The sequence below is a fragment of the Cnephaeus nilssonii genome (genome assembly GCF_951640355.1).
Source record: "Cnephaeus nilssonii genome assembly, chromosome: 9".
Classification (NCBI taxonomy): domain Eukaryota; kingdom Metazoa; phylum Chordata; class Mammalia; order Chiroptera; family Vespertilionidae; genus Cnephaeus; species Cnephaeus nilssonii.
Genome location: NC_137080.1, coordinates 6,696,136 through 6,722,562, shown reverse-complemented (window position 1 = coordinate 6,722,562; position 26,427 = coordinate 6,696,136). Strand labels below are relative to the sequence as shown.

The following is a 26,427-nucleotide window of genomic DNA, read 5'->3' as shown; positions in this document are numbered from 1 at the left end:
GGGTTTGCGGCCCCCCCCCCCCCCCCCCACTTCCCACCTGCTGCTCCCAGCCCAGGACCGGGGGAGGCGTGCACAGTGCATACGAGGGCAGGTGGTTCCCAGGAGAACGGGGACCCCCTGAAGGGGACCTTTCGGGGTGGGACTCCGATGATCTTCCTTGGGTAAGGAGCAGGCGAGGCTGACGGCTTCCCTCGCTCCTGCCCGGGGTCAGCTGTGCGTGCGCCTGGCTCCGCCCCGGCCCCCTCGGCTCCCGCCCACTTACCTCCACGGCCAGTTCCCTAAGCGGCCCCCCCGCACCCCGTCCCGTCCAGGCGCCCGCTGCTGGGGGGAGCCACACTCCCCCTGCATCTGCCCCCCCTCCCCTCTGCCCGGGAGGCCGGAGTGAGAGCCAGGGCAGCGGGCCCGGGCGCACGGCCCTGCTTCCTGCCGGCCCAGCCGCCTCCCCGCCCGCCCTCCCCCCGCTCAGGTGTCTCCACCAAACCGCAGCCTCTCCGCCCAGAGTCCGAATTCTCCCGAACTCCGTCTGCGTTCGAGTGCCACCCCGATCTCTCTCGGCCCCTCCCGCCCGCGGGACCTCAGACCCCGCCTGCGCTGCCCTGGGGGGGCCGGGGGGCCGTCTCCGCGGTGAGCTCCGGGGGAGGACCGGGATCTGCTTCCCGCGTGGCGTCCGCGGCGGCGGCCGAGCCCCGGGCCCGGGCCGGCGCCGGGGGGCTTGCCGAGTTCTCGGTGCTGCTCGTGGGGAGTCCCGGAGAAAACTCGGGGCGCGCCGGGGAGGCGGCGCGGGGCGGCTGGGGAGGCAGCCTGGGGGCGGGGTGGGCTGGGCGGGGAGGAAGGCGGGCGGAGCGCCCCGGAGTGAGGTGGGGCCACTCGCCCGCAGGGACGCGGCGTGCAGGGAGCGGGCCGGGGTGGCCGGAGACTCCCCGCCGGCCCCGGAGGGGGACTCAGTGGCCCCAGCAACTTCTCGGACTCGGCCGGGCGCCTCCCGCGTCCATCGGGGCCCCGCGCTGGGGGCGCGGCGGCGGCGCAGGAGCGAGCGTGTAGCCAAGGTAAGGGGCGCAGGGCTGGGGGCGCGGGGCGGGGCGCGGGGCGCGGGGAGCGGGTCCCAGACCTGCCCGGAGCCGGGATGCTCCCTCGTGGCCTCCCCTGCGGGCCGGCCCGGCACCGTCCCGGCGTCCACCTCCTTCGCTTTGTTCCCGACTCTCCCTTCCCGGGGGGTGAGGGGGAGGTGGAGCGGGGGGAGGGGGGTGCGCCGAGGTCCCGGCTGCGGAGCGCACAGCCCCGAGGAGGTGGCGGCGCGCGGCGCCGGGCCCCACGGAGGAGTCCCACGCGGTGTCCCGGTCCCCACGCCCGCGAGTCACCCCAGCTCCGCCCCGGCCAGGCCGTCGTGGGTGTCGGGCGGGGGCGCAGCGCGCGGGGAAGGTGCTGGGGCGCCCGTCCTGGCCTGGCGGCGGCTCCGCTTCCAGAGCCGCGGGGCCCGGCCCGGCCCAGCCCAGGGCCCTGCGGGCAGGGGGGCCGCGCGTCACCGCGGGGATTTGGGGGAGGCCCGCCCGCCGCGCGCCGAGGTCCCCAAGAGCCCTGCTGCTGGGGTGGGGGTGGGGCGAGGTGCCAAGTTTCTGGGAAAGCCGACACGGTGTGTCCCGAATGGATCACATTTACCAAAAACAGTTTGGGAAGAAAAGAGCCCATTCTTCCCACCGCGGACGCCGACCGCCGCGGGCGAGGGGCGGGGGTAAGATTGCCCGGGGAGTTTATCTTCAAGCAACGGTGAAACCTGGGATGGATGCTTCCTTGCCTCTTCGGACTTTTTTAAAACAGCAAAGTAGGGTGACTTGACTGAACTGGGGGAGAGGGGGAGGCGGCCTGGTTTTGAGGATAATTGCATTCGCTGGCAGTTTTTCCTGCGTTTCCTCTGCGGTGGCCTGGTGACCCTTTGAATGTTCCAGGTAGCCTTGCCGTCTGGTGGGACCTGTATTCACCACGTGGTGAGGATCTTGGGGTTCTGGTCTCCGGGCTATTCACCATTCTCCTCCCTTCCTCAAATGCTGCTGACATAATTATCTTAACGGTTTGCACCTGGCCATCTCCCATTCCCTCGCCAGCAGATTTCAGCAGAGTGTGTCTAGAAGAGTGTTTCACAGAGGTAGTCGCCCAAGTTTCTTACAGGTGCAGGCCAGATGCTGGCAGTCTTTCAGGCCTGGCCTCCGCAGAAGAATTGTCAATGACCGCGCTTATAATTTGAGCAGAACCAATAAAACTTGTGTATGCGCACACTCAGGGATACTTCCTGGTATTCTTGGAGGTGTTGGCTTTCCAAAAATGCAGCATCGAGAGCGGCATGGGTCTAAAAGCAAAGCGCCGGGCCATCGAAGTTTACCTGCTCAGCTTGTGGGACGAGACTTGTTGCTTTCGGGTATGAGAGGCTTTCTGATTGTGTGAACGCCCTGGCGCGGTGCACTTGGAGGAGAGCTTATTATTTACACAAGAAGGCCCTAGAGGTCTCAGCATCAGGTGTCCACACCGTGACATCCACAGAAGCTGCTGCTGAGCCTGGCCTCCGCCTGCCTTTCCAGTCTCACTTCCTGACTGTTCCCAGGTCTCCCTCCCATCCCTCTCCCCCATGTGAACACGCACACGCCCTGCCAGACCCATCACACCACTTCCAAGCTGTCAGCTCCAGACCACTGTCCGGAATGAATGAACACCCTGCCTATATGTTCCTGCGCCGCTTGTCCATCTGTTGATCCCCCCCACATCCTTCATGTGTCAGTCAAATTCCTTCTCTACGAGGCTTTCTTTCCCATTATCTCTAGGCCGCTAAGCTCTTTCTTCTCTAGTAGCCACTGCCTCTTCCAGAACATTTTTTTTACACATCTGGCCATGCCAGCGTGTACAGTTGTGCAAGTTGTTCATGGCCCAAGGTCAGCCTGTCGAGTGGAGGCTGAAATCCAATTTGCATTTTGCTTGCCAAGCCCCTGGTGCAGTCCTCTCCTCTCCCCTGAAGGGGGCGCCTTGTGTGATTCACTCAAAGTGGAGAGAGGTGAAAGCAGGATCACCACCAGCCCACACCGCCAGCCAGGACAGACACTTTTAAGGTTCCTTGAATGAGTGAGAAAAGAAAGGGTTGTTTCTACAGTAGTTTGGGGGCAGAGTTCTCATATGTCAGTATATAGGAATGTGCTTCCGTTTACTCTATCGCACGTCTGGGGGATCAGGTGATGCTTAGATGTCTTCTTGATTACAGGGGAGAATCCGGGCGTGTGAATTCACAGGTGTGCGCCCACAGGTGTTGGGCCTCCTCAGCTGATTACCACTCAAGGCACTAGGGAAGGGGTCCTCAAACTTTTTAAACATGGGGCCAGTTCACTGTCCCTCAGACCGTTGGAGGGCCGGACTATAGTTTAAAAAAAACTATGAACAAATTCCTATGCACACTGCACATATCTTATTTTGAAGTAAAAAAACAAAACGGCAAAAACACCCTCATGTGGCCCGCGGGCCGTAGTTTGAGGACGCCTGCACTAGGGTTTACACCTCTAATGTCCAATCATGATTTGCTGAGGGAGTGAAGGGTGCAAGAATCCGGAAAGTAAGGCGATAAGGAGCTTTGCACACTAACATGTGCTAATAAATGGGATTGGAGTGCCATGTCATATATAAGAATTTAAGGCATCCTTAAGTGACAAACACGAGTTAAACCAGAGAGTGAGAAAGGAAGGCTTGGAGTCGCCTTTATTTAGGTTCTCCAGTGAGGTCCACGTCTAAGATCACCAGTTGCACATGAGAAACACGGTCTTCACGTTGCAGCAGGGTGCAAGCTCAACTGGCTGCAAGGTTCTTTTCCATGCTCCACATTTGTATGTAGTTCAACACATCCGACAACGTGTGGGGCAATCTGGAGATATCTTTTTAAGCTACAATCAACATATGGATCATCTCGCAAAGATGTATAAAAACGCGTTGTAAAATAATATACTTGTAAATGTCAAAGAACTTGCCAGTTATAGGAAATCCCCGAATCTCCAGGATTTACCGTATAACATACACTAACTTGAGAGATCATGCCGATAGTCCCGTTTATGGCAAAGGAAGCTTAGGACCAGAGGCTCATCAAGGGCCACAGAGGTTACAGCTCTCAGAGATCCTGGCTCTTAATTCATTGCTGTTTATTCAAGGGCCTGTGTCTTCCATCGTTGGCTTCAGTTATAGAAGGTATAGACTAATTCTAATATCTCGGGGAAAGGGAACACTCTTAGCATCCCTGTGGGAAGTAGGCATGTGATAAATACTTGCTGAATGCAGGAATGCATCAATGAGCCAGTTGATAGCTTACTTATTTAAAGTAATTATTTGGTATAGCACAAGCCAAAGTCCTTTGGAGTCCATTATGGTGGAATTTGGCCTCTGCGTTTGTATTCCTTAAATGTAATAAAAAGTATCGGATAAACTTTATGGAAGAGACGGGTAGGAATTGTTTTCTATAAAAGAAGCCAGAACCCCTCACAGAAGGGCATCATGGGAAAAACCAGGATTGGGAAGCCATAGGCCTGCCCCACACTGGCCTCGATCCTGCAAGTCTTAAACATCACCAGCCTCCGTGTCTTCGGGTAACCCCGTAAGTCTCAGAGTTGTCAGAAGGATCAGAGGGGCTCACGTGCGTGAGAGCACTCTGCAAACTTTGGGACATGAATAGCAACAAGATGAAAGTCAGAACGTGTGGCAGGAAGTGTCTGCCAGGCCCCGGGGCGGGCTCTGTATCCATCATCCCTGTATTCCTCGCAAGAGGGCAGCGCTTTGTGGAATGAGGAAGAAACTGAAGCCTACACAACGGTCCCCCAACATTGAACTGGTGGTTAGTGAGCCCCTCTCATGTCTTCAGTACCTTTCATCTCTGAACTTCAGTAGGACAACTTTACTTCTAGGAGAGATGCAGAGCAAGTGACATCAAAGCGAATCTCTTTAGTTTTAGGCAGAGGAGCGATTTGCATTGTAGCCCAGTCCCTTTTCAGATTGTGGTGAGTGGACTTAGGAAAGCAAGACTGGCAGGAAGATAATCAGTTGTCACAGAGCAGATGGTCAGAGGGTGTGCCAGTAGGGTGGTGAGACAGGCAAGGGGAAGGTTCCCGAACTGTAAAGGAGGTGGAACGCACGTGGCAGGTGAGAGAAGGTGGAGAGCAGGAAGGGTTATATCCAGTTAAGGTTGTCTCCTGGTCCTGGCAACACAGAAGAAGGGTGGGACCTGTGGGGGCCACTCACCCAATTAAAAATTATATATATATATATATTGATTTCAGAGAGAGGAAGGGAGAGGGATGGAGAGAGAGAAACATCAATGATGAGAGAGAATCATTGATTGGCTGTTTCCTGCATGCCCCCTTCTGGGGTTCAAGCCCGCAACCCGGGCATGTGCCCTTGACTGGAATCAAACCCGGGACCCTGCAGTCCGCAGGCCATCCCTCTATCCACTGAGCCACACCGGCTAGAGCTACTCACCCATTTCACACAGTTATGAAGTCCCATCGCGGAGACTGGACCCAGGCCTGATTCCGTGCTCTTTCCTCTCTCCCATCCTGTCTCAACTGTTAGCACGTCTGTAGCTGCAAGTGAAGCAAATCTAGAATGTGAAAGCTTTGGCTTTTCTGAGTGGGTTAATAATTGTAAGAAAGAACAAGAAGTGCCCAGTCTGAAGCCCTCCCGCAGAGCCAGGCCAGCAGGTGTAGGCCGGTGCCCGAGAAGGTTCCCACCAGCGTGCGTGATGCCGTTCTTATCTCGGATCCCGTCTGGCCCGGGACCCAGTGCTCCTCCCAGGCGGCCCATCCAGCTGGAAATCCGTCTGCTTTGTTTCCATTCACGAGGCTTGGAGATGGAGTAACCGAACCCGGCCTGCAGCTTCCATTGTATTTTCACGGTGTTGGATTACAGGGTTTCTCTGACATTCCTGGTTTGATTTCTGAATGTGCCTCTTAGACGTAGTTCTTCCAGAGTTACTGTTAGTAAGTGATTCCCATACATCAGGAATAAGATTTCTTAATTCGTTACTTTGGTGGGCAGGGGGGTCACAATGGGCTAACTGGCTTTTAGGGTTTCTTTCAGTTATAAAACTCAATGATTCTACGTAGCAATAGGAGGATGAGAAAGCAGAAGAAAACTTTCATGAAAATGTAACAGCCCTGTATTTGTAATGTGCTGTTGTACTCGCTGGCATTTGAACATGACAAAGTGACAGGTAACCAGCACCCAATGCCAGGAGGACTGGTGAAATGTGTTGGGTCTTGGTAAATCCAGATGGAGAAATTAGACATTGCTAGGTGGTTATTTATCTGTGATCTTGAGGGCTGTGGATACTATGCATTTCAAGGCCCCTGGTACTGGGTGTAAGGGAGTCCAGTGTTGAACTAGAAGAATGGTCAAGGAAGAACCTGAAATAAGATCAATGGCTCAACGGAGGCGGTGAAGGTGGAGTTATGGAGAACAGGGCAGGCGTAGAATATATGTAAACACAGTAGCCACGCAGACCGTATGCAAACAAGGTAGGAGCGTAAATAAATGTAGACCAGGGTAACCACATTCGGCCCACGGGAAAGCTGTTAGGAGAATGTTGATGAAGTGGTGGCATTGCTGAGTCTTAATGTGACAGACTGGGAAGATGAGTCAGGAGAGAATTCAGCTTCTTCCTGGTGAGAAACTGAAGCCAGTGACAGGAGTTCATGAATCCATTTGGAGCCTGGTAATGCCGAGGCCTGGGCCTCGACGCCGAGACGGTGACCGGAGGTCTGGGTGCGTCTTATCAAGCACGCCAGGTGCTGCTGCTGGCTCTTGGATTGCATTTGGAGAAATTCTGCCTTTGGGTGAGACTCGCCTGTACAGGACTGTGAGGACTTAACCATGGCGGGTAATTTGTCGGGAAGGGCAAGAGATTGGAGGTTATCCACATATAAATGCGGTACCATTTCCCTTAATTCAGATTGAGCCATGATTTGTGGTTTGACAGGACTATTTTAAAGAGAAACATCTGGCCCTGGCCAGGTAGCTCAGTTGGTTAGAGTGTCTTCTCAAAACACCAAGGTTATGGGTTCCATTCCCGGTGTGGCCACATACAAGAATCAACCAATGAATGCATAAATGAGCAGAATAGCAAGTTGATGTCTCTCTCTCTCTCTCTCTCTCTTTCTCTCTCCTCCCCTCACTCCCTCTCCCACTCTCTCTCATTCTCAAAAAACTCAATTAAAAAAGAAGACTTTGAAAAAATCTCTCTAAAGAAAAGATTTGTTAGATATATAAATTATAAGCATATTAACAGTGAAAACTAGTAGGGAAAATTTCAATCAACTTAGAAATACCTATTTTGTAATAACTATAATCGAGAAGTATTTCCATCTCTTCAGGAGAGTCCATTTCCTGAGAAATACTAACCGGCAGTGTTTTGCTTAGTTCCGTTATCGCTTTCCATGTAATTGGAGTTTTAAAAGTACCAGTCTTTAAAAATTTAGGGATGTCACCAAATCCGATTGTTCGGAGTTCCACCGTAGCCATTCATCTCAATGTGTGAGGAAACGGAGTCTGGAAGGATGCTTGGCAGTTGCCGAAGCCCGGGTGTCTGTTGAGAAGAGCATGTCACGCAGGGTGGCATTTCTGATGAGCTGTCTGTCGCAGAGCTCAATCTGGATGGCTTGACAAACCTCATTAGTTAGAAAATTCACTAGAACTGGCGTGGCGTAAACGGAGTCTGCAGCCAGCACTTGGAATTTTCAGCCAACCAATGAATGGGTAGTTCTGAAAATGGATGAGCACGCACACATTTTATTGTCGCCATCAAATGACACTTGGTATAACTTCCTTATTCTCGAAAGGAAAACCTGGAAACATCTATAGGGTGCGTTACACATTCTTGAATAATTTCAAAGTGTGGAAGTCCAGTTAGATTTCTTTTTTTAAAAAATATATATTTTATTGATTTTTTACAGAGAGGAAGAGAGAGGGATAGAGAGTTAGAAACATCGATGAGAGAGAAACACCGATCAGCTGCCTCTTGCACACCCCCTACTGGGGATGTGCCCGCAACCAAGGTACATGCCCTTGATGGGAATCGAACCTGGGACCCTTGAGTCCGCAGGCCGACGCTGTATCCACTGAGCCAAACCGGTTTCGGCAAATTTCTGCGTGCAGTAGAAGACATGACCAACTTTAGAAGGTATGTCAACGGCAGTGATACAGACACGAGGATTTTATCCACTGAAAATTCATCTCGTGAGTGCCGAACAGGGACTAGGTTAAAATATTTGACTTCATGAAGGAGAAAATGAGTAGCAGTTTGGATGCATCCATTCCGACAGTGACGTCTCCCAGTGCTGGATGTACAAGCTGCACGTTGTACTGTCTCACCGGGCATTCTCTTAGTTTTTGTTCACTGGGCATTCTTGAGTTTGTTAAACTGGCCTGAGACGGAGATGGGGCTCACAGCTAACAGTCTGCCTGCGGCCTCTTACATGTTGATGTTTGCAGGCGGTCAGCAAATTCACTTGTGTAGATGGCGGAGTCGGACCTCGGACCTCACAAAGCATATTAACCACCTCAGGCTGGGGAGACACAGCTGTTCCTACGGATGTCTCAGTGGCCAAATTAGATTTCCCTGGAAGGAGCTGTCTCCTAGTGTAATCAACTCCTGCGTTTTATCTCGTGGTCTTTATGGTGCTCTTTGCAGATATCATTGATCCTGGATTTCTGGAAATAAGTTTCAAGGTCTGGCTCATCATTTTGAGGTTTAATTCCGCAGAATGATTCTTTGAAAACTTTGAAACTTGTTTGACCCTTGTGGATGTGGGTGTTCTAACGGAGAGGAGCATGCACGGGCTGCCTTACAGTGGTGTTGGAATACTTCCCCATGAGCTCTTTGCTGTTTGGGTGGGTGAGTCTCTAGTTAGGGCAAGTGTTTTGGGGGCAGTTTCCTGTGCGGTGCAGTAGTGATGTGGGGGTAGAAGAGGAAGAGGAAGAGGAAGAGCAAGAGAACGAGAACAATGGAAAAATCATGGGGATTGTTCCAGAGCAAAGAGTCTCAGAATTTAGGGCATCAGACTCTCCTGGAGGGCTTGTTAAAACCCAAGTCACTTGGCCCCACCCTTGCAGGTTCTGACTGGACTCTGGGGTCGCCCAGGAGTTGGCATTTCTAAGACATTTCTGGGGATGCTGCTACTGTTGATCTGGGACCACATTCAGAGAACTGCTGCCCCGAAGGCTCCATGCTGGTCTATACTGAATGGGGATCTAGACGTATGGGTACCATTCATTTTCTCAGGGTTTGTTTTCCTATCGGTGAAATGGTACAATAATAGTGTTTTCCAAATCTTTGAAATGAGAGGCATCTTTTTTCCAAACTACATGATGTGTGCAACTCCAAATTCAAAAGAGATAATAGCCCAGACGGTGTGCTCAGTGGTTGAGCATCAACCTAGGAATCAGGAGGTCACAGTTCCATTCCTGGTCAGGGCACATGCCCAGGTTTCGGGCTCGATCCCCAGTAGGGGGCGTGCAGGAGGCAGGTGATCAAGGATTCTTTCTCATCATTGATGTTTCTATCTCTTTCTTCCTCTCCCTCTCCCTTCCTCTCTCTGAAATCAATAAAATATTTTTTGAAAAAAGGTAATAAACTGCAACTATGCTTGCTAAAGCAGAGGTAGAAGACAGAAGGATTCATATGTCCACTCCCCTGGGGTGAATGAGGGGGTGGTCCCTGGGGTCCCCCTGAAGAACCTAGTACAGTAATGAACCCAATGATAGAGATGATTGCTAAGGACCCTAGCATTTGCAGCTTTCTCGTTGATTCTATATACTCTTGAAACTGTTGAAAGAATCTGACGAAAAAACAACTTTTTAACATAAGAAATCATGTTTAGGATACCTACTTACTGGTATACTCCAGTAAGCTTGAGACTTTCATGGTAACATAGAAGAATTACATTTCAGGTAGAAATAGGGAAAGTCTCGAAAGAAAGAGAATGGGGGGTACGATTTGGGTAACAGGGATGTGTCTTCCTGCCTTGCACTCAGCAGGTGTGTGTCATTGGATTGACATAATTGAACCTGTTCTTGTGAGTCTGGTGGTTATACCTGAAATTGAATTTCCTAATCTCTACCGGATTCTTTGCTGGAAAGATTCTCCTGATAAGAGGGAGAGCAGGAGTACCAGTGTTTCCGTAAAAAGAAGGAAAGATTTCCTAAGTCACACGTGTCCCAAGAAATGTCTGCCTGCTGCTCTTGGCTCTTTTCATTCAACCGCTTTAAGAAGCCCTAAAATTAGGGAAATGTAGTTTAACTTGACTTTGGTACTCAAAGATTCTCTGTTCTGGGTTTTTGGAAACTTATTTTTGCTCCTCTTTCTTAGCTCACTGTCCTTATAAGACAAGATCTAAATAGAAACAAACTAAATATCCGTAAATACGGAACAAGGTGTACTGTATGCAGCCTTTTGAATAAAATAGTGGTTTTCAAACTGTGAGTCATGGGTGGTGACATCAATTTAGTGGGTCAGATTTTAAAAAATAATTTTTTAAATTTAGGAACAGACTTAAAAAAAATTTCAGTGGCTTTCAACTTTTTTTTTTTTTAGCCAAAGGCCATACTAAGACACATCCAAGATAGAATAACAAAGCGTGCTATGGATTAGAAAGTATGTACACATATTGCTTGTAGTGAGGATAGTTACTGTTTCTTGAAACTTTTTAGTTTAAGGCAGTGATCGGCAAACTGCGGCTCGCGAGCCACATGCGGCTCTTCCACAAAATACCACGGCCTGGGCGAGTCTATTTTGAAGAAGTGGCGTTAGAAGAAGTTTAAGTTTAAAAAATTTGGCTCTCAAAAGAAATTTCAATCGTTGCACTGTTGATATTTGGTTTTTGTTGATAATGCGTTTGCCGACCACTGCACTGACTAGGGGCTGGGGCTCTTCTGAGCTCCTACAGGGGACGGGGGACGTAGTACCGATGGTTGGCTTTGCTCTTTGCTGTATGAAAACCAATGCTGCTCCGCCTACGCCCCAGGTTTTACCCAGACGCGAACGTTCGTGCTGAGTGGTGAAAATCTCTGCGGTAATGCCCACGGTCTGTAGAGCCTGTGCCAGGTGCTCCTGGGATTCCCATGACCCTCTCTCATGCTTTACAAATGTGTTGTCATGACGGATTCTTAAAAATATTGTAGACATGAGCCTTTGAGTCACAGGTGGCCGGCCAGCTCTGCTCTGGTGAAGCTTTCCTAGGGACGAGGGATTGCTGTGTACATAACTCAACAGGTCAGTCATTTTCTTAAGGCTGGGAAAGAGGTCAAAACATGATTAACTTTTTATTTTAAAATTTAATATATTTTACATGAAAAAAAAAAATGCCAGTCCTTGTTAATGTTGCGTGAGCCCTCTACGACATGGCGTGACAGAAAAAATGATTCCTTAGATCAGTGGTTCTCAGCCTTTCTAAGACCATCGGAAAACACAGATATTTACATTACGATTCATTAACAGTAGCAAAATTACAGTTATGAAGTAGCAATGAAAATGATTTTATGGTTGGGGGTCACCACAACATGAGGAACTGTATCAAAGGGTCGCGGCATTAGGAAGGTTGAGAACCACGGCCTTAGATAGTTCAGGTAGCCACTGACTCCTGGGTCAGGTAGGTGTCCTTAGGAGGTGGGGGGCCTTGTTCTGGAATTGACATTAGTGGGAAACTTCTGGACACGTGATCATCCCATATGGGTCTTACCTTTGACTTAGAAGCCGTCTCCTCGGGCCTCACCACAGAGCTGTTGCACCCCAAGAGTGTCTCAACTTATAAGTCAGACACACTGAGTTGAGATCGTGTGGCTTCTCAGATTCGGGCCACATTAAAGTAATGGGGTGTGAAATGACTCATTTGGAACAACGAAGGCAGCTACTTCAGTCGCTGCCAGCGCCGGCCTGAGCCACGCGTGTCTCGGTGCTCATTCCCCTTGACCGGCTCTGCTCCTCGGGCGTGTCAGACAGCAGTTTGCCTGATGACTAGGATATCACTGAAACATGTGCTCGGCTTGATTTCAGCTCCTCTGGGATCACCCTCCGCTCTGATGCCTGAGCTGGCTCCGAGAGAGCCACTTAATTACAGCTCTGTGGAGACTTGGCCAAGTCACCAAGACCAGGGAACTCTCCCTGGGGAGAGAGTCAACTTCTGATGGGCAGCCCAGCAAAATGGCATTCTTCTGCAAATGGACCCTCTTTCAGGACGCTAGTTGGCAGCCTCCGCGGAGGGTCCTGGTGGGCACCGCATGGCGGAGCTCGGGGTGGGCCTGGCCTGTGTGCTTTGGGCGCTGAGCCGCTCCCAGGCAGGAAGAGCCTCCCTCCAGAACCAAATGCAGACCCTGGCCCTCCGCCAGGAGAGGTATTGTAAATATATCAAAGCGGATCCCGGGCTGAAGTCCTTTCTAGAAAGAAAAAAAAGGAGTGGTTAATAAATAACATTCAGTGTTTGAGCAGAGCCCGCACATTCAAGGAGATCATCTTTCCTTCTGGCCAGTTTGTCACAAACAGTTTATGTCCAAGTCCTGATTCTCTCTACTCCCCCCCCAACCCCCCTGCCACGCACAGACACACATACACACACACACCATTCAATTCCATTTTATACTGTAGTGCAGGTCTGTGCAGCTCTTCACCTTGGCGCTGAATTTCTCATTCTGTTCTTTACTATGAGGTCGCTGAGAAAAAGGAAGTTCAGAGAGCAGGGAGAGAAACATAATCCTTACATGTTTTGGTGTGTTTTTATCCCCCTTTTGAGCTTTGCATGGGATATGATCTTAAAAAAACATACGTTTTCTACCTTTGTGCTGGGTGGGTGAGCGTGTTAAAAACAGAAGCATGGTTTTATAATATACATAATGATATTTTGCAGAATTAACCACAGGACAATTTGTGATGCTACTGTAGAAATCGTTCTCTCTTCCCCTCCCTCCCCCCTCCCCCCCTCCCGCCTCCCTCCCCCATCCCTCCCCTGTCTCCTTCCCGCTCAGTGTGGACATCACACTGGGGCTTCCTCTCACTTCCCTTCCTGCTCCTCACACCTTGCTGCTGCCCCGTCCTGGGCGGGAGACCCCATCTCTGAGCATCAGCTGCTTCTCGGCACCTGCTGGGTGTGAGGCAGCAGCCAGGCGGGATGGTCTGTGCTGGGGAAGGTGTGTGTGGTTAGGTAACCCAGGAAGCAGGTGAGAAAATTCCTCTGTGCTTACTTCTGTTGGATAGTCTCTACAGTTCCCACTTGGCATTGGGTGTTGTCTCTTTTACATTGAAGCTTTCGCTTCAGAGAACTCTGTTGGGAGAGGCTGAGGGGCCGCCGGGAAGAGAGGAGGGCGCGGCTGCGGCGTGGCCTGCCTCCCCGGCCTTGCACACAGCGTCCTAAGTCGATGCCCCTCCACGGCATGAAGGGGACTTGGGAAATCCGCACTGAGGCCCCGGCTAGTGAGGCCGAGAGCTGGGATTGGGTCCCGGGCTGTCTGACTTCACATCCTTTCTCCGTTCCCTCTGGAGGGGGGTGGGGGCAGAGCCCACGTGCGTTTGACAAGCCATATGGGACTGCGGAGAGCCCTCCGCCTGGCAGCTGGTTAAATTGTCTGTGACTCCCGTCCCGCCATCAGCCTGGATGACAGACTGTCGACACTTCCCATCAGAAGAGGCTGAAGTCCCGTCTGGAGCAGCGCCCACTCTTTCCCAAGTGCTGAGGATGCTTGAACTTGGATCCGATCTTCCTGCACATCCGATACTGCCAGGCAAGCTTCTTCTCTTCTCGAAACAACGTAGTGGAGCAGGTCGTCACTCTGGTTGCTTTGACGCAAAGAGTGTGGGCACCTTTTCCACGTACCACAGTTCAGAAATCTCTTCCGACCAATCTCATGCTACTCATGTTCATATTCCATTTGTATTGACCTTTTGCCCTTGACAGTGTATTTCTTCACCCCTTATCTCGTTTCCTCGGTGTATGCTTCATCTCTCTAGCTGGTCGTGCTCCTCTTTGAGGTCATTGAGCTTATCCGTTTCTTTCCTTATTACCTCAGTCAGGACAAAGTTTAACTCCTAGGCATCAGCTCCGTGTTTATTCAGTTGTCACTTTCGGTGTTTCTTTTTTTCCGATTACTAGTGTAAAGACGAAGCATTACACCAAGTAGTTTTCGAGATTTTTCTCTTCAAGTTTTACGCAGTGAGTTTTGGTTCACCCTGGTGATTTTTTATTGTTATAATGTAACCAGGTTCTCTTGCTGCGCTTTAATGCCAGCCGTTGACGAATATCCGGTTCAGGACATGTGACTGTAAGATGATTCCCTCCTATGTGTACGCATGGAGGGCGCTCTTGGCTGTGGCGGACGGTTTTCCTGGTCTTCTGTTTAGTTCTTGGTCATTTTGGAATATCCGCGAACATTCTGTTGTAGTTTCTTATAAGTTTATATTAAATGATCCATTTACCAGTCCAGTTTCTTCTACCAAACAGTTTTCTTCTTAAAGCTAAGAAACAAAGGCGTTCTCCTGGCAAATGTTTTTCCTCTTCAAGCTAGAAAGAAAGGCATTCCAGTGCCCACCCGTTCACCTCTCTGTCCCCTCTCCGCACATTCCTCTCCTGTCAGAGGAGTGTTTCCTTGATGCTGCAGCAGCCAGCCTCTTCCTGCTGAGCTTGGAGGGTGAGGGGGCTGTGGTCGCAAGGCTGGGAAGGAGGCTGGAACAGAACCGGGAAGGTCTTCAAAGTGTGGTTACGATGTTTGGACTCCACTGGGCCTGTACCCGAGGAGGTGACGGCGGGCTGGGCCTGCAGGGTCGGGGCGTGTGCGGGGCAGGGGCTGCGCAGAGCACTGCTGGTGTCCCGGTGATCTGCGGGGAGTCTGCACCTGATGGGTCAGAGTGTGGCCATGTAGCTGATGTAGAGGACGAACTGCCCGGGCTGGCAGCTGGCTGGATGTGGGGGCGAAGTGTAGGGAAGAGGAGAGTATGGCCCGGCCTGGCCAGAGTGGCTCAGTGGTTGAGCATCGGACTATGAACCAGGAGGTCACAGTTCGATTCCCGGGCAGGGCACATGCTTGGATTTCAGGCTTAGTCCCCAGTGTGGGGGCGTGCAGGAAGCAGCAGACCCATGATTCCCTCTCATCATTGATGTTTTTGTCTCTCTGTCCCTCTCCCGTCCTCTCTGAAATCAATAATAAAAAAAAAAATTTAAAAAAGTCCTCTGAGGGGTCAGAGGTCAGAGGGGCGGACTAACCCTGTGGGAGGATGACACCATCAAAGAGGAGGATACGATGAGCGGGGAGAAAGGGACAGGCACACAGCTGGGTCGTCTGCTTAATTTTGGAAGTAAGTTATGGAAGACAAGGAGACAGAGGTGGTGGCTCTAAAAGCCTGCCAGAGAAGGGAGTAGATTTCCTGAGAGCCGCCAGGGGTGGAGGTGAGGGTCAGGTTTTAGAAGGCAGCCTTGCCCGTGGCCGGGGCAGAGCCGCTGCGGAAAGACGGGCAGAGTCTGTAGTCCGCTAGGATGTGAAAGGCACGCAGCCTCTGGCCCCAGCGCCCGTCCCCGGCCTCTGCCCCGAGGAGCACAGGCAGCCGGGCGTGTGTTCGGGCAGGAATGTCTGTGGCAGCGTTGTGCGCGGTGGCAGAGCTGCGACCGAAGTGGACGTTTCCTGGGGGCCTGGTTGGAGAAAATGGGGCGCGCCATGCCTGGGATGGCCGTTCCGCTTGACTTGGAAGGATTCCCACGAGAAAAGAGGAGACAGAGGGCCCTGTGTGCCAGGATCTTGTTTTTGCAGAATATAAAGTGATAAAAAGCAATCTCTATGTGAATGCTGGCCATAGGGGGGTGGTGGTGGTGGTGGTGGGGGGGGGGCGGGAGACATTGGTACGGAGGGAGGAGGCAGGTAGGCAGGTAAATAAAAAAACAAAACTGCTTACAAAATGTCTAAGGTAAACCACACATACAGGGGAGGGTGGTCCCTAGAATGTTCCAGGTCAGTCAGTATGTCAGATTCTGTTTTCTTCCTTATAACTTCTCTGCGTTGGTTGCAAATGAAGGAGAAGGAAGGGTCCATTGGGTTGGAGAGCAGTTGGGAGGGGAAGCCCGATGCCTCACTGCCAGGGATGGTGGCAAAGTAGGGATCACGAGGGGCTGCTTTTTCGAAGGAGACTTTGAGGGAAAACATTTTGGGGCCAAAAGAAAAACGAACTTGTGGCTGGAGAGAGCGGTGGGAGGGGACGCTCATTCCGTGCAGGGGAGTAGGCGGTTTGGAGGCAGAGGAGGAAGGAGCTGCGTTGGAGATGCCAAGGAAGATGCCCCAGCGTGGGGAGTAGACACGCGGTCCCGCTGGGTCTCCTGGGGCATGAGGATGGCCTGGCCAGTGGGACCATCGGAGGCTGGCCGGCAGGAAGGCCTGGTGAAGAGAGGGAATGATTTCCAGGTTTAGAGGAAGGACATTGAGGGACAGTGATTTAAAAATAATCTGGCCCGGCCGGCGTGGCTCAGTGGTTGAGCATTGACCTATGAACCAAGAGGTCACAGTTCGATTCCCGGTCAGGACATATGCCTAGGTTGCAGGCTCAGTCCCCAATGTGGGGTGTGCAGGAGGCATCCGATAGATGATTCTCTCTCACCATTGATGTTTCTATTTCTCCTTCTCTGAAATCAATAAAAATATATTTATTAAAAAATAATAATTTGGGAGCAGGACTGTTGGCTGACACAGGGGCTGTAGGGTGGCTTTGCAGACTTGGGTACCTGTGGGAAGTGGGGAGCAGCCTCCGCAGGGGGTGGTGGAGAATAACACCTCAGTGGACTCTAGGAAAGGTAGAGAACTGGAATGCCTGGTCCTCTCCCCCAGTAGTAAAGGTAAAGGTCATCTGTAGAGGGACTGGCCAGCCCAGGAGCAGGGATGCAGAAAGGGACTTTGGAATTGACTTCCGGTGGGGACCAAGGAGATAGCCTCGAAAATTAAGGGTCAAGAGGCTTTCGGTTGGAAATGAGGTCATGGTGGGAATGACTGGGCATAGTGGTGTCCAGCTGATAGAGGGACACAGGTAGGTCAGAGGGTCGCTCAGAGGAGAGCTGAGGGGCTGGGGCCCGAGGGAGGCAGCGGGATGGAATGGAATTAGGGGGTCGCATCCCGGGAGTCTGAGCTCTCGGAGCGGCAGCGTCCCTGTTTGATGCCCGACCTCACCTTACCTCATGCTCTCTGTGTTACCGCCCCCCTGGCTTCCTTTGTCCCCGCACAGATGATGCCCAAACCCAGCCTCACTTTCCAAACCCGCTCCTCGGGATTTCTCCTAAAGTCTCTGCTTTGGCCTAATTGGTTTAGTCACTGCCCCCCCAAAACCCCACTCTGAGCCGTGTGCCTCGCGACCCGTGTGTCCATGTCGGGAGCCCCCAGCCACACGTGGCCAGTGCGGCACACACCAGGCCCGAGGCACGCAGAGGACATGAAACGTGCTTCTCAACCATCTTTATGTTGTTCATGTGCTACAGTGATAGTAACTTGGGTATACTGGATTGGAATAGAGTGTTAAAACCAATTTCACTTGCTTCTTTTTACTTTTCTCAGCACATCTTGTTTCTGTTGGTAGCGCTGTCCTCGGCTTGGCTGGGGCAGTTTTCTCTGCTGGATGCTTCTCAGTCTCTTTATCCGTTTGTAAACTCTTCTCCTGTCTGCGACACTTATTATTTTTATTTCAGAGAGGAAGGGAGAGGGAGAGAGAGAGAGAAACCTCAATGATGAGAGAGAATTGATCAACTGCCTCCTGCACGCCCTGCACTGGGGATCAAGCCCACTGGGCATGTGCCCTGACCAGGAATCGAACCGTGATCTCCTGGTTCATAGGTCGATGCTCACCCACTGAGCCACGCCTGCCGGGCTGTGACACCGATTGTCTTGACTCTTATCATGTACTCCTAGCTTTTGTGGGGAATGTCACAGGGTTTCTGTCCCCATCTGTGTTTGAAATCTGCTTGCAAGCCTTTCTTACCTCCCTCCTGGAAGATACGCAGGCATTGCCTTCACTAGATTGTGACCCCTTGAGCCCAGGACTGGAAAAAGGGCTTTGCCTTGGCCTCTGGTTATGTCTGCCGTGCCGGGCTCTGTCCCCGAGAGGAGCTCACATGTTTGTCCAGGGAATAAATAGATGATCCATTTGCATTCCCACTGGTCTTAACAGAATGTACTTTAAAATCTAAATTGGTCATAGAATACTACCTGAGTGTTTTCCCTGTCTCAGGCATCCCCTGAATTAGGAGAAGTAAAAGCTTACTGTAGTTGAGTATGGTTACAAGGTAATTACAGGCTCCGGGTAGTGAACGTTAGAACCGATGACGGTTGTTAGTAAGGCTTAACCAGGACGTCCTGTGTGATGTCCGGGTTTGGCTTTGGCTGTGGGTTTGTAGAAAGTGAGTTCGTTTTCATACCCATCTTAGGTTTCCTCTTTTATGGCTTCTGTTTTGAAGAAGTGGTTTTTCAAACTAGGGCATGGGGAGGGAAGGAGGGACCCAGCGCGCCTCCTCCTGCTTTTTCCTGGCAAATGAATTCATTTTGAAATCTGCAATCCTTTCCCCTTTGTTCACGATGCCCGATTGTGACTTGGACCCGCTTGCAACCGCTTCGGGGAATGGACTTTGGAGCAGAATCGGAGCCGAGGGGAATCGCAGCTGGAGGTGCCGCCTGGACCTGGCAGCTGGCTCTGTCTGAGCCGAGCAGCAGCCGAGAAGGAAAAGCCGAGGTGCCAGCTCCTGCCGAGGTGCAGCGCGGAGGGGGCCAGGCGAGGGGCCTGCGTGATCAGCCGCGAAAACAAGGCTTAGGAACATTTGCAGCTTGTCAGCCGAGCACTTGCCTTTCCATAACGAACCTCCGTCCTTTCCAGATGCTTCTGTCCAAGTCGGCACGCTCGGCGGCCGGGACCTCGTGCCTGCGGGCATGGAGCTGCGCCTGCGTGCTCCCTGCTGCTGTCGCCGCCCTGAGCTGCCGGGGGGCACCCTGGCCTGGGACCAGCTGTGAGTGAAGGGCCTTAAGTGGCCGAGCAAAGACGAAGAGGCATTGCAGTTGGATAAAGGCGGGTGCTCCCATCACCCTTTGGAGGCCCCTTGTGGCCCAGTTCTGATTTGTGCCCACGCGCAGCCGTAAGGAGGGCCAGCGGCTTCCTCGGAGGCGGAGCCCCTTCCGAACGGGAACAGTTTTGTGCTTTTGTCCATCAGACGTCCTCGCTGAAGCCCTAGGCCGCTCGCCCTGCTCCGTGAGCCACTTGCTGAGCTGCGGGCACCTTCGTTTCTCTGGAGGAGGTTCCCAGCCCTGCCTCATCAGCCACAGCGTCATCTCGCTGGCCTCGTCGGAGCTGCCCGTGCCAGGCCTCGCTCTCCCCGGCACTCTCTCCGCATCTCCTGTAACTGCATTTCTCCAGAACGGGGGTGCCCGCCCTGTCCGCAGAGAGGGCCGCAGGGCTCAGAGAGAGGGAGGGGTTGGGCGGCAGAGCCCGTTTGGACCCAGTCTGATTCCCAAGCACTCACTCTGCGGACTGCACTGTGCTGTCCCCGACAGCTCCCTGATCCCGGGAAAAGGACTCAGCGGCACGGTGCTCGGGTGAGAGAGAAGTACCAGGTGTACCGGTTAATAATGCGGCTTTTTTTCCCCAATAGATGGAGCTACACATATGTTGATATATATGCGATTTGATATGCATGCTATTTTTGTTGTATTGACAGCGAGCTTCAAAACTTCGTATGTCAAATTTGCTTGAAGGTGTTAACATCCTAGATATCTTTATGCTTAGAAATGTCGAATTTCGTGCCAAAAAAAGAGCATTTGCGGGAAGTTTTAATTCATTACTTCATTTTGAAGAAAAGTGCTGCTGAAAGTTATCGTATACTTCGGAAAGCTTATGGTGAACATGCTCCATCTCAAGATACTTGTGAACGCTGGTTTAAACGCTTTAAAAGTAATGATTTTAATGTGAAAGACAAAGAACGTCCAGGTCAACCGAAAAAGTTTGAAGACCAACAATTACAAGCATTACTGGATGAAGATGCGTGTCAAACTCAAAAACAACTTGCAGAAAGATTAAACGTTGCTCAGCAAACAATATCCGATCGTTTACAAGCAATGGGAAAGATTTTAAAGGAAGGAAAATGGGTGCCACATCAACTGAATGAAAGACAAATGGAAAACCGAAAAGTCATCAGTAGAATGTTGCTTCATCGGCACAAAAGGAAGTCTTTTTTGCATCGAATTGTGACTGGCGATGAAAAGTGGATTTATTTTGAGTATCCCAAACGCACAAAATCATGGGTTGCTCCAGGTCAACCATCAACATCGACTGCAAGGCCAAATCGCTTTGGAAAGAAGACAATGCTCTGCGTTTGGTGGGATCAGGAGGGTGTGGTGTATTATGAGCTTCTAAAACCAGGTGAAACCGTTACTACTGATCGCTACCAACAACAAATAATAAATTTGAACCACACTTTGATGGTGAAACGACCAGAATGGGCCAGAAGACACGGCAAAGTAATTTTGCTTCATGATGATGCACCATCACACACTTCAAAACCAGTTAAAGACACGTTAAAAGATCTTGCCTGGGAAGTATTAACCCACCCGCAGTATTCACCAGACCTTGCTCCTTCAGATTACCACTTGTTCCGATCGATGGCACACGCACTTTCTGAGCAGCACTTCAAAACGTACAAAGAAGTGGAAAATTGGGTCTCTGAATGGTTTGCCTCAAAACAAGAAAAGTTCTATTGGGACGGTATCCACAAATTACCTGAGAGATGGGAGAACTGTGTAGCTAGCGATGGACATTACTTTGAATAAAGCACTTTTGATGTTTCTCTTGAAATTAGCGTGTGTTTTTTTTTATTAGAAAATCCGCATTATTAACCAGTACACCTGGCAATTGGAGAATAGAGTGAATTTCATATCTGCTTCCTGAGAATTGAGAGCAGTCTAGGAGAACTGACTTTCTAACTAAGCACCAACATCTGAACCAGCAACTATAAGAGCGAAGAGATTTTAAGAGAAATGAAACATGATACAATTTTTTTTAATCTCATGGAATTTTCAGACCCCCAACTTTTCTGGAGAAAATTATGTTTGTTTGTTTTTCTTTCTGAGAGTACCATGAAACTGGAGTTAGGCATTGTCTTTGGTGGCTTCTGGACAAGTTATCTTTGATGACTTCAATATTTTTGCTTTAAAGGAGAAGATTCTATTTCTAAATTGCTGTTCTATTTAGGTCTTCAGGGGTGGGATCCTATGAATTTGCTATTATCGTAGACCAAGACCTATATATAGAGACACTCAAATTAAATGTGGTGTAAATCCATGTCTTTAAAAAAAAAAAAGAAGAAGAAAGCAATTACTATGTTTGAAAGCCAAGCTATAAAAAGAAAGTGAACTCATACGAGAGCCAAGACAGGATTTCATTTTCCTAAGCAAATGGCCCGAACGTTCCTTCCCTTTTGTGTCCTGCAGTGGCCGTGTGGGGGAATGCAGATGTTTCACAATCAGGACCATGGTCATGGCATTGGCGATCTTCCCTGTGAGCGCTCATCGGTGGCTTGAGAGACAGACTGGGAAGGGCGCAGGGCTCCGAAACTCAGCCTGTGCTTTGTTCAATGTCATTCTACTCACTGAGCATCCCGTGGAGCCTGTTCTGTTGTTTACAGGACGTCATTTGTTATTTAATATGTACTCAGACCCATTGCCCTAGTTCTCCTTTAAAGTTAGAATTCAGGTGCTTGAGAACATGCATGTCTTGGGCCACCAAAGCTAGACTAGTACCTGCCAACTGTGCCAATCACACTTAAAAACTGATTTCCGTGCACGTAGCAGGTCCCTCCCTGCCTCCCACCCTCTCCCCCAAAGCAAAGCTATTAGGACAGAGAAGCATGGGGAGCCTTTGGGAGAGTCCTTGGACCTTTGCTCAGAGCGGAGTGGCTGGGCGTCGGCCTCCCCTGGCAGTTCTGAGAGCTGAGAACACCCAGCGTTAACTGGTCTACATGTTCCTCCCCCTCGGGAGCAGGCCAGGCCGCCCTCCCTCTCCTGCCCACGGGTGCTGGGCCGCCTGCTGGCCCTCCCGGAATCACAGGTGGGGTTTCTGCGTGGAACCCCAGGCGATCGCTGGGTCTTCTGAAAACGCGACGTGGCTTCGCCTAAGGCACTAGAGGAACAGGAACCTCCAAGGAGAGGGACAGTTAAGACCTGGGTGAGCTGCCGCATCACGACATGCTGAACAGTGTCCCCCGTGGGGACATGCTCAGAATTTCAAATGACAAAGGTCCCTCAGCAAACACCAGTGGTCTTGGCATTCGTGCTGACTTGCTTTCCCCCGGTTCTTCCTAAGGTTTCCATGCGATGGGAATTGTAAGCATCCTTTTGCGCTGGGAATTGTTCCTCACTTGCTTTTTCTCCCCAGGGGGGTAGCATGCTTTAAGCAGCGACTTTTCTGTGCAAACCTCCCTGTGGGTAACCATCCCGCTCTGAAGGGCGGAGGCCTCCCTGGCAACGCCTGTGTCACCGAGCTGCAGGCATCCAGGCTGACTCACCGGGACTTGGGGGGCAGCAGCCTGCGTGGCCCCGGGCTGCCTGTGGGCCTGGCTCTCCGTGAGGACTGAGTGAAGGTGCACGGCAGTGACTCTGGCTCGGTGCAGGTGTGGGCTCACCCCTGGCTGGAAGCAGCTCACACATACCTTTTGGCTCTGGCAACGTCTGAGATTTAGGAGAGACGGGACCCGCTGGCTGGACCATCCACAGAGCAAGGGCCGGGGAGAGAACGCACTTGGCGTCCCAGCGTCAGGTGTCCCAGCGCCCCTCTTCTCTCCCCTCTCGCACACGCCACCTGCACACTGTCCTGTCTCCGTGCACCTGTTACCTGCTTCTGGCCTTGAAGTATTGCTGGGCTTTTCATAGGAGCCAACGATTAAAATGGTAATTTCATAGAATATTTTGCCATCGGATAGGGTCACTACTCTGTGTTTTAAATAGTTTTCCCCCTATCCTCTGGTTTGTCTGCAGCTTTTTTATTTTTTTATTAGTGGTTTCAAATGACAAGCGAGTTTGTTTTTGAAACGGAAGAGGGGGTTCATCTGGACGTGGTTGTGCCAACGGCAGGCCGGAGGGGACGCATCTACGCAGGCTCCCGGGGCCGGCTCACCTGGGACAGGTGGCAGCCTGTGTGGCCCCGGGCCCCGGGGCCCGCCTCCGGGCCTGGGGAACTGCCTATACTTGGGGAGATTTCTGGGTCATAGAATTAAGGGCTAAATTGTAACATTGTCAGTTTCAATGATCTCACTTGCTTTTCTGGTATATTTAACTCAAGGGGGTCTATGAACATTAATTTAATGTGTATTTTGAAGGCGTGGAGTGCAACCAGGGGCTATTAATAGAGGTGGAAAATCCACAGCCCCTGAAAATACGGGAGAAGACAGAGAGCTTCTCAAAACATAGGATATACGTTATAGAACATAGACTATGCTGAGTGACAGAGCAGAAGGTCTGCGAGGGAAAAACTGTGGTTCAGTAGAGAGGCTGGGCTCATGTCGAAGGGAAATGATGTTTAAGTTGAAGCGTCTAAGCCATTTTGCCAAAATGTTTTCCTCAACGTTTCTGTGTGTTTTCTCCTTGTACATACCCGCGCCTCGTGCCTGTGCGAACCTGTTTGTGAATAGGAGTTAGTTTGGGAAGATGGCGTTATGGCCCTCCCCCACAGCCCCCTTGCCATGTCGGGCATGGAATGAACCACTCAGTGGGCTTAGGTTTGAAAAATACAGATGCTGATAGTGATCTGCACCATTAATCATGACTCCCTTGTTCCTACAAGCAAAACTAAATGGAGAGTTGAGGCAGCTGCCCAAGAGTTCTGGGAGAATCCTTTGAGGGTGACTAGGGTTTGTTTTCTTCATCTCTGCTCTCTGCGCCTCTTCAGAATGCAGGAGACTTTTAAATTCAACCCCGGGGTTGTCTATAGACCAGAGGGATTTTTGGCAAATGAAAGAATGATTTCCCTTCGTATTTTATGTCTTTACCTTGAAACAGCCATGTATCAGGCTGTTGTAGTGGGACATTCCAGGAGCACAGCTCATGGAGGGTTTCCTGTGTTGGCCGCCTTGGTGCTCTCGCACGTGTGGCCGTGATGTTGGATCCTAAGCTCACATCTGGCCAAACTGGTTTTGATTTTCCTTGTTCTCAGGTCTCCTGGTTCCCGTCCTGGATGTGAGAGTGGGCTAGTGCAGGCGGGGAGTGGGGTTATGCAGGCGGGGAGTGGGCTAATGCAGGCGGGGAGTGGGGTTATGCAGGCGGGGAGTGGGCTAGTGCAGGCGGGGAGTGGGGTTATGCAGGCGGGGAGTGGGCTAATGCAGGCGGGGAGTGGGGTTATGCAGGCGGGGAGTGGGCTAGTGCAGGCGGCGAGTGGGCTAGTGCAGGCGGGGAGTGGGGTTATGCAGGTGGGGAGTGGGCTAGTGCAGGCGGGGAGTGGGGTTATGCAGGCGGGGAGTGGGCTAGTGCAGGCGGGGAGTGGGCTAGTGCAGGTGGGGAGTGGGCTAGTGCAGCGGGGAGTGGGCTAATGCAGCGGGGAGTGGGGTTATGCAGGCGGGGAGTGGGGTTATGCAGGCGGGGAGTGGGGTTATGCAGGCGGGGAGTGGGGTTATGCAGGCGGGGAGTGGTGTTATGCAGGCGGGGAGTGGGGTTATGCAGGCGGGGAGTGGGGTTATGCAGGCGGGGAGTGGGGTTATGCAGGCGGGGAGTGGGGTTATGCAGGCGGGGAGTGGGGTTATGCAGGCGGGGAGTGGGGTTATGCAGGCGGGGAGTGGGGTTATGCAGGCGGGGAGTGGGGTTATGCAGGCGGGGAGTGGGGTTATGCAGGCGGGAGTGGGGTTATGCAGGCGGGAGTGGGGTTATGCAGGCGGGGAGTGGGCTAATGCAGGCGGATACTCTAGATGTAATCCCGGGTCCTCTTCTGTGGAGAATTGTCTTTGTGTTCCGGCCTTCAGCTGCCATTTAGACATGCCCATTACTGCCCATACTTCTAGTTGGGATCTCTCTTCTGGGTCCAGAATAAGATAATTTTTAAAAAGGCAGCTGTTATCTACTGCTGTGTAACAAATTACCCCAACACTTGGAGGCTTAAAACAACCATTTATTCTCTCAGTTTCTGTGGGTCAGGAATCTGGGCCCAGCTCAGCTGGCTGCCTCTGGCTCCGGTGTGACATGTGGTGACGGTCAGCCTGCTGTCATCTCAGGCTTCAGCTGGGGGAGGGCCTGACATGGTTGCCGGCTATTGGAATCATATTTCCATTGCGTAGAAGATCTGTCTGTATCCAGAAATCCTGATGTAAAGAGGGTGCTGGTTTGTAATTGTATTTAAATCTGGGGTTTGATAGGGATTTGCTCAGAGGTGGATATACTTTAAAAAAAAATACCTTTATTGCAGTATATGGGTATGCTTTTTAAAAAAAAAGATTTTTTCCCCTTCTCTTTGGCTTTGATAAGATCAGAATTAAAGTCTATGTTCCCAACCTCTTACTCTCTTGTGATTATAGCCTTCATTGTACCATACCATTTTGTAGCCTAGTAAGTTATGTCTTAACTTGATTGCTATGCACTTCATATTTGTCATGCTAAGTATTTGAAAAGGTGACTCGCTTTGATGGACAGCTTGGAGCACGGATTATCAGACGTGCGTCTCTGGCGAGCTGGTGCCGATGGGGCCAGAGCAGGTTGCTTCTCCCCCTTTTCCTCACGTGCTCACCACACATGTCACACCGTTTCACACACTGTCACATTACACATTTATGCATTTCATTTACAAAGATATATATAAAGCCTCTATTATACATAATGTATATAATATATTACATAAAATATATGTGATCTTTATTGTATATACCATATAAAATCCTCTAGTATCTATAACATAATCTATTATATATAAATGTCAACCATATGTATAATCTTATTAATATAATCTATTCCATATAATTTAACATGTATAATATAATCCATTATGTAAATACCATATTTTCTAGTTTACATATACTATATAACCTATTACATCATTTACATAAACTCTATTTTACATAATCTGTAATAGATGTAATATATGTATAATCTTCCAATCAGAAATATAAGCTTCTTCAGAGCAGATGGCATAAGTCACTTTCATATCCTAAAGTACCTGGCACAGTAAGTTAAGGGGCTCGTGGCATGCACTCGGCCAATATTTAGAGAATTTGTGGTCGATTAGTTTGATGAACATCGTATTTGCAGCCTCAGGTAACGGGGATCACACGTGCAGGCTCTCCGGCAGGCTCCCCTGGGCTGGTGCTGCTCAGGAGCCACTGTGCGGCACCCGCGTCACCACATCCGTGAACTCCCCCCCCCCAACCCCCCCCCCCCCGGGCTGTAGAAGGAGCCCGA

General features: G+C 50.9%; 1 protein-coding gene across 3 annotated transcripts in view; it reads left to right on the top strand.

The window, feature by feature from the left end:
- The first annotated feature begins 483 nt into the window (after positions 1-483).
- TIAM2 (TIAM Rac1 associated GEF 2) overlaps positions 484-26,427 on the top strand; it is a 161,201-nt gene continuing 135,257 nt past the window's right edge. The window contains exons 1-2 of one of the 3 annotated variants that reach the window (XM_079779696.1): positions 519-624; positions 878-1,046. The gene's annotated coding sequence lies outside the window, so the exon portion shown is untranslated. Of the gene's footprint in view, positions 625-877; positions 1,047-22,868; positions 22,942-26,427 lie in introns of those variants that run through there. The other 2 variants (XM_079779697.1, XM_079779698.1) reach the window with 2 other exon arrangements.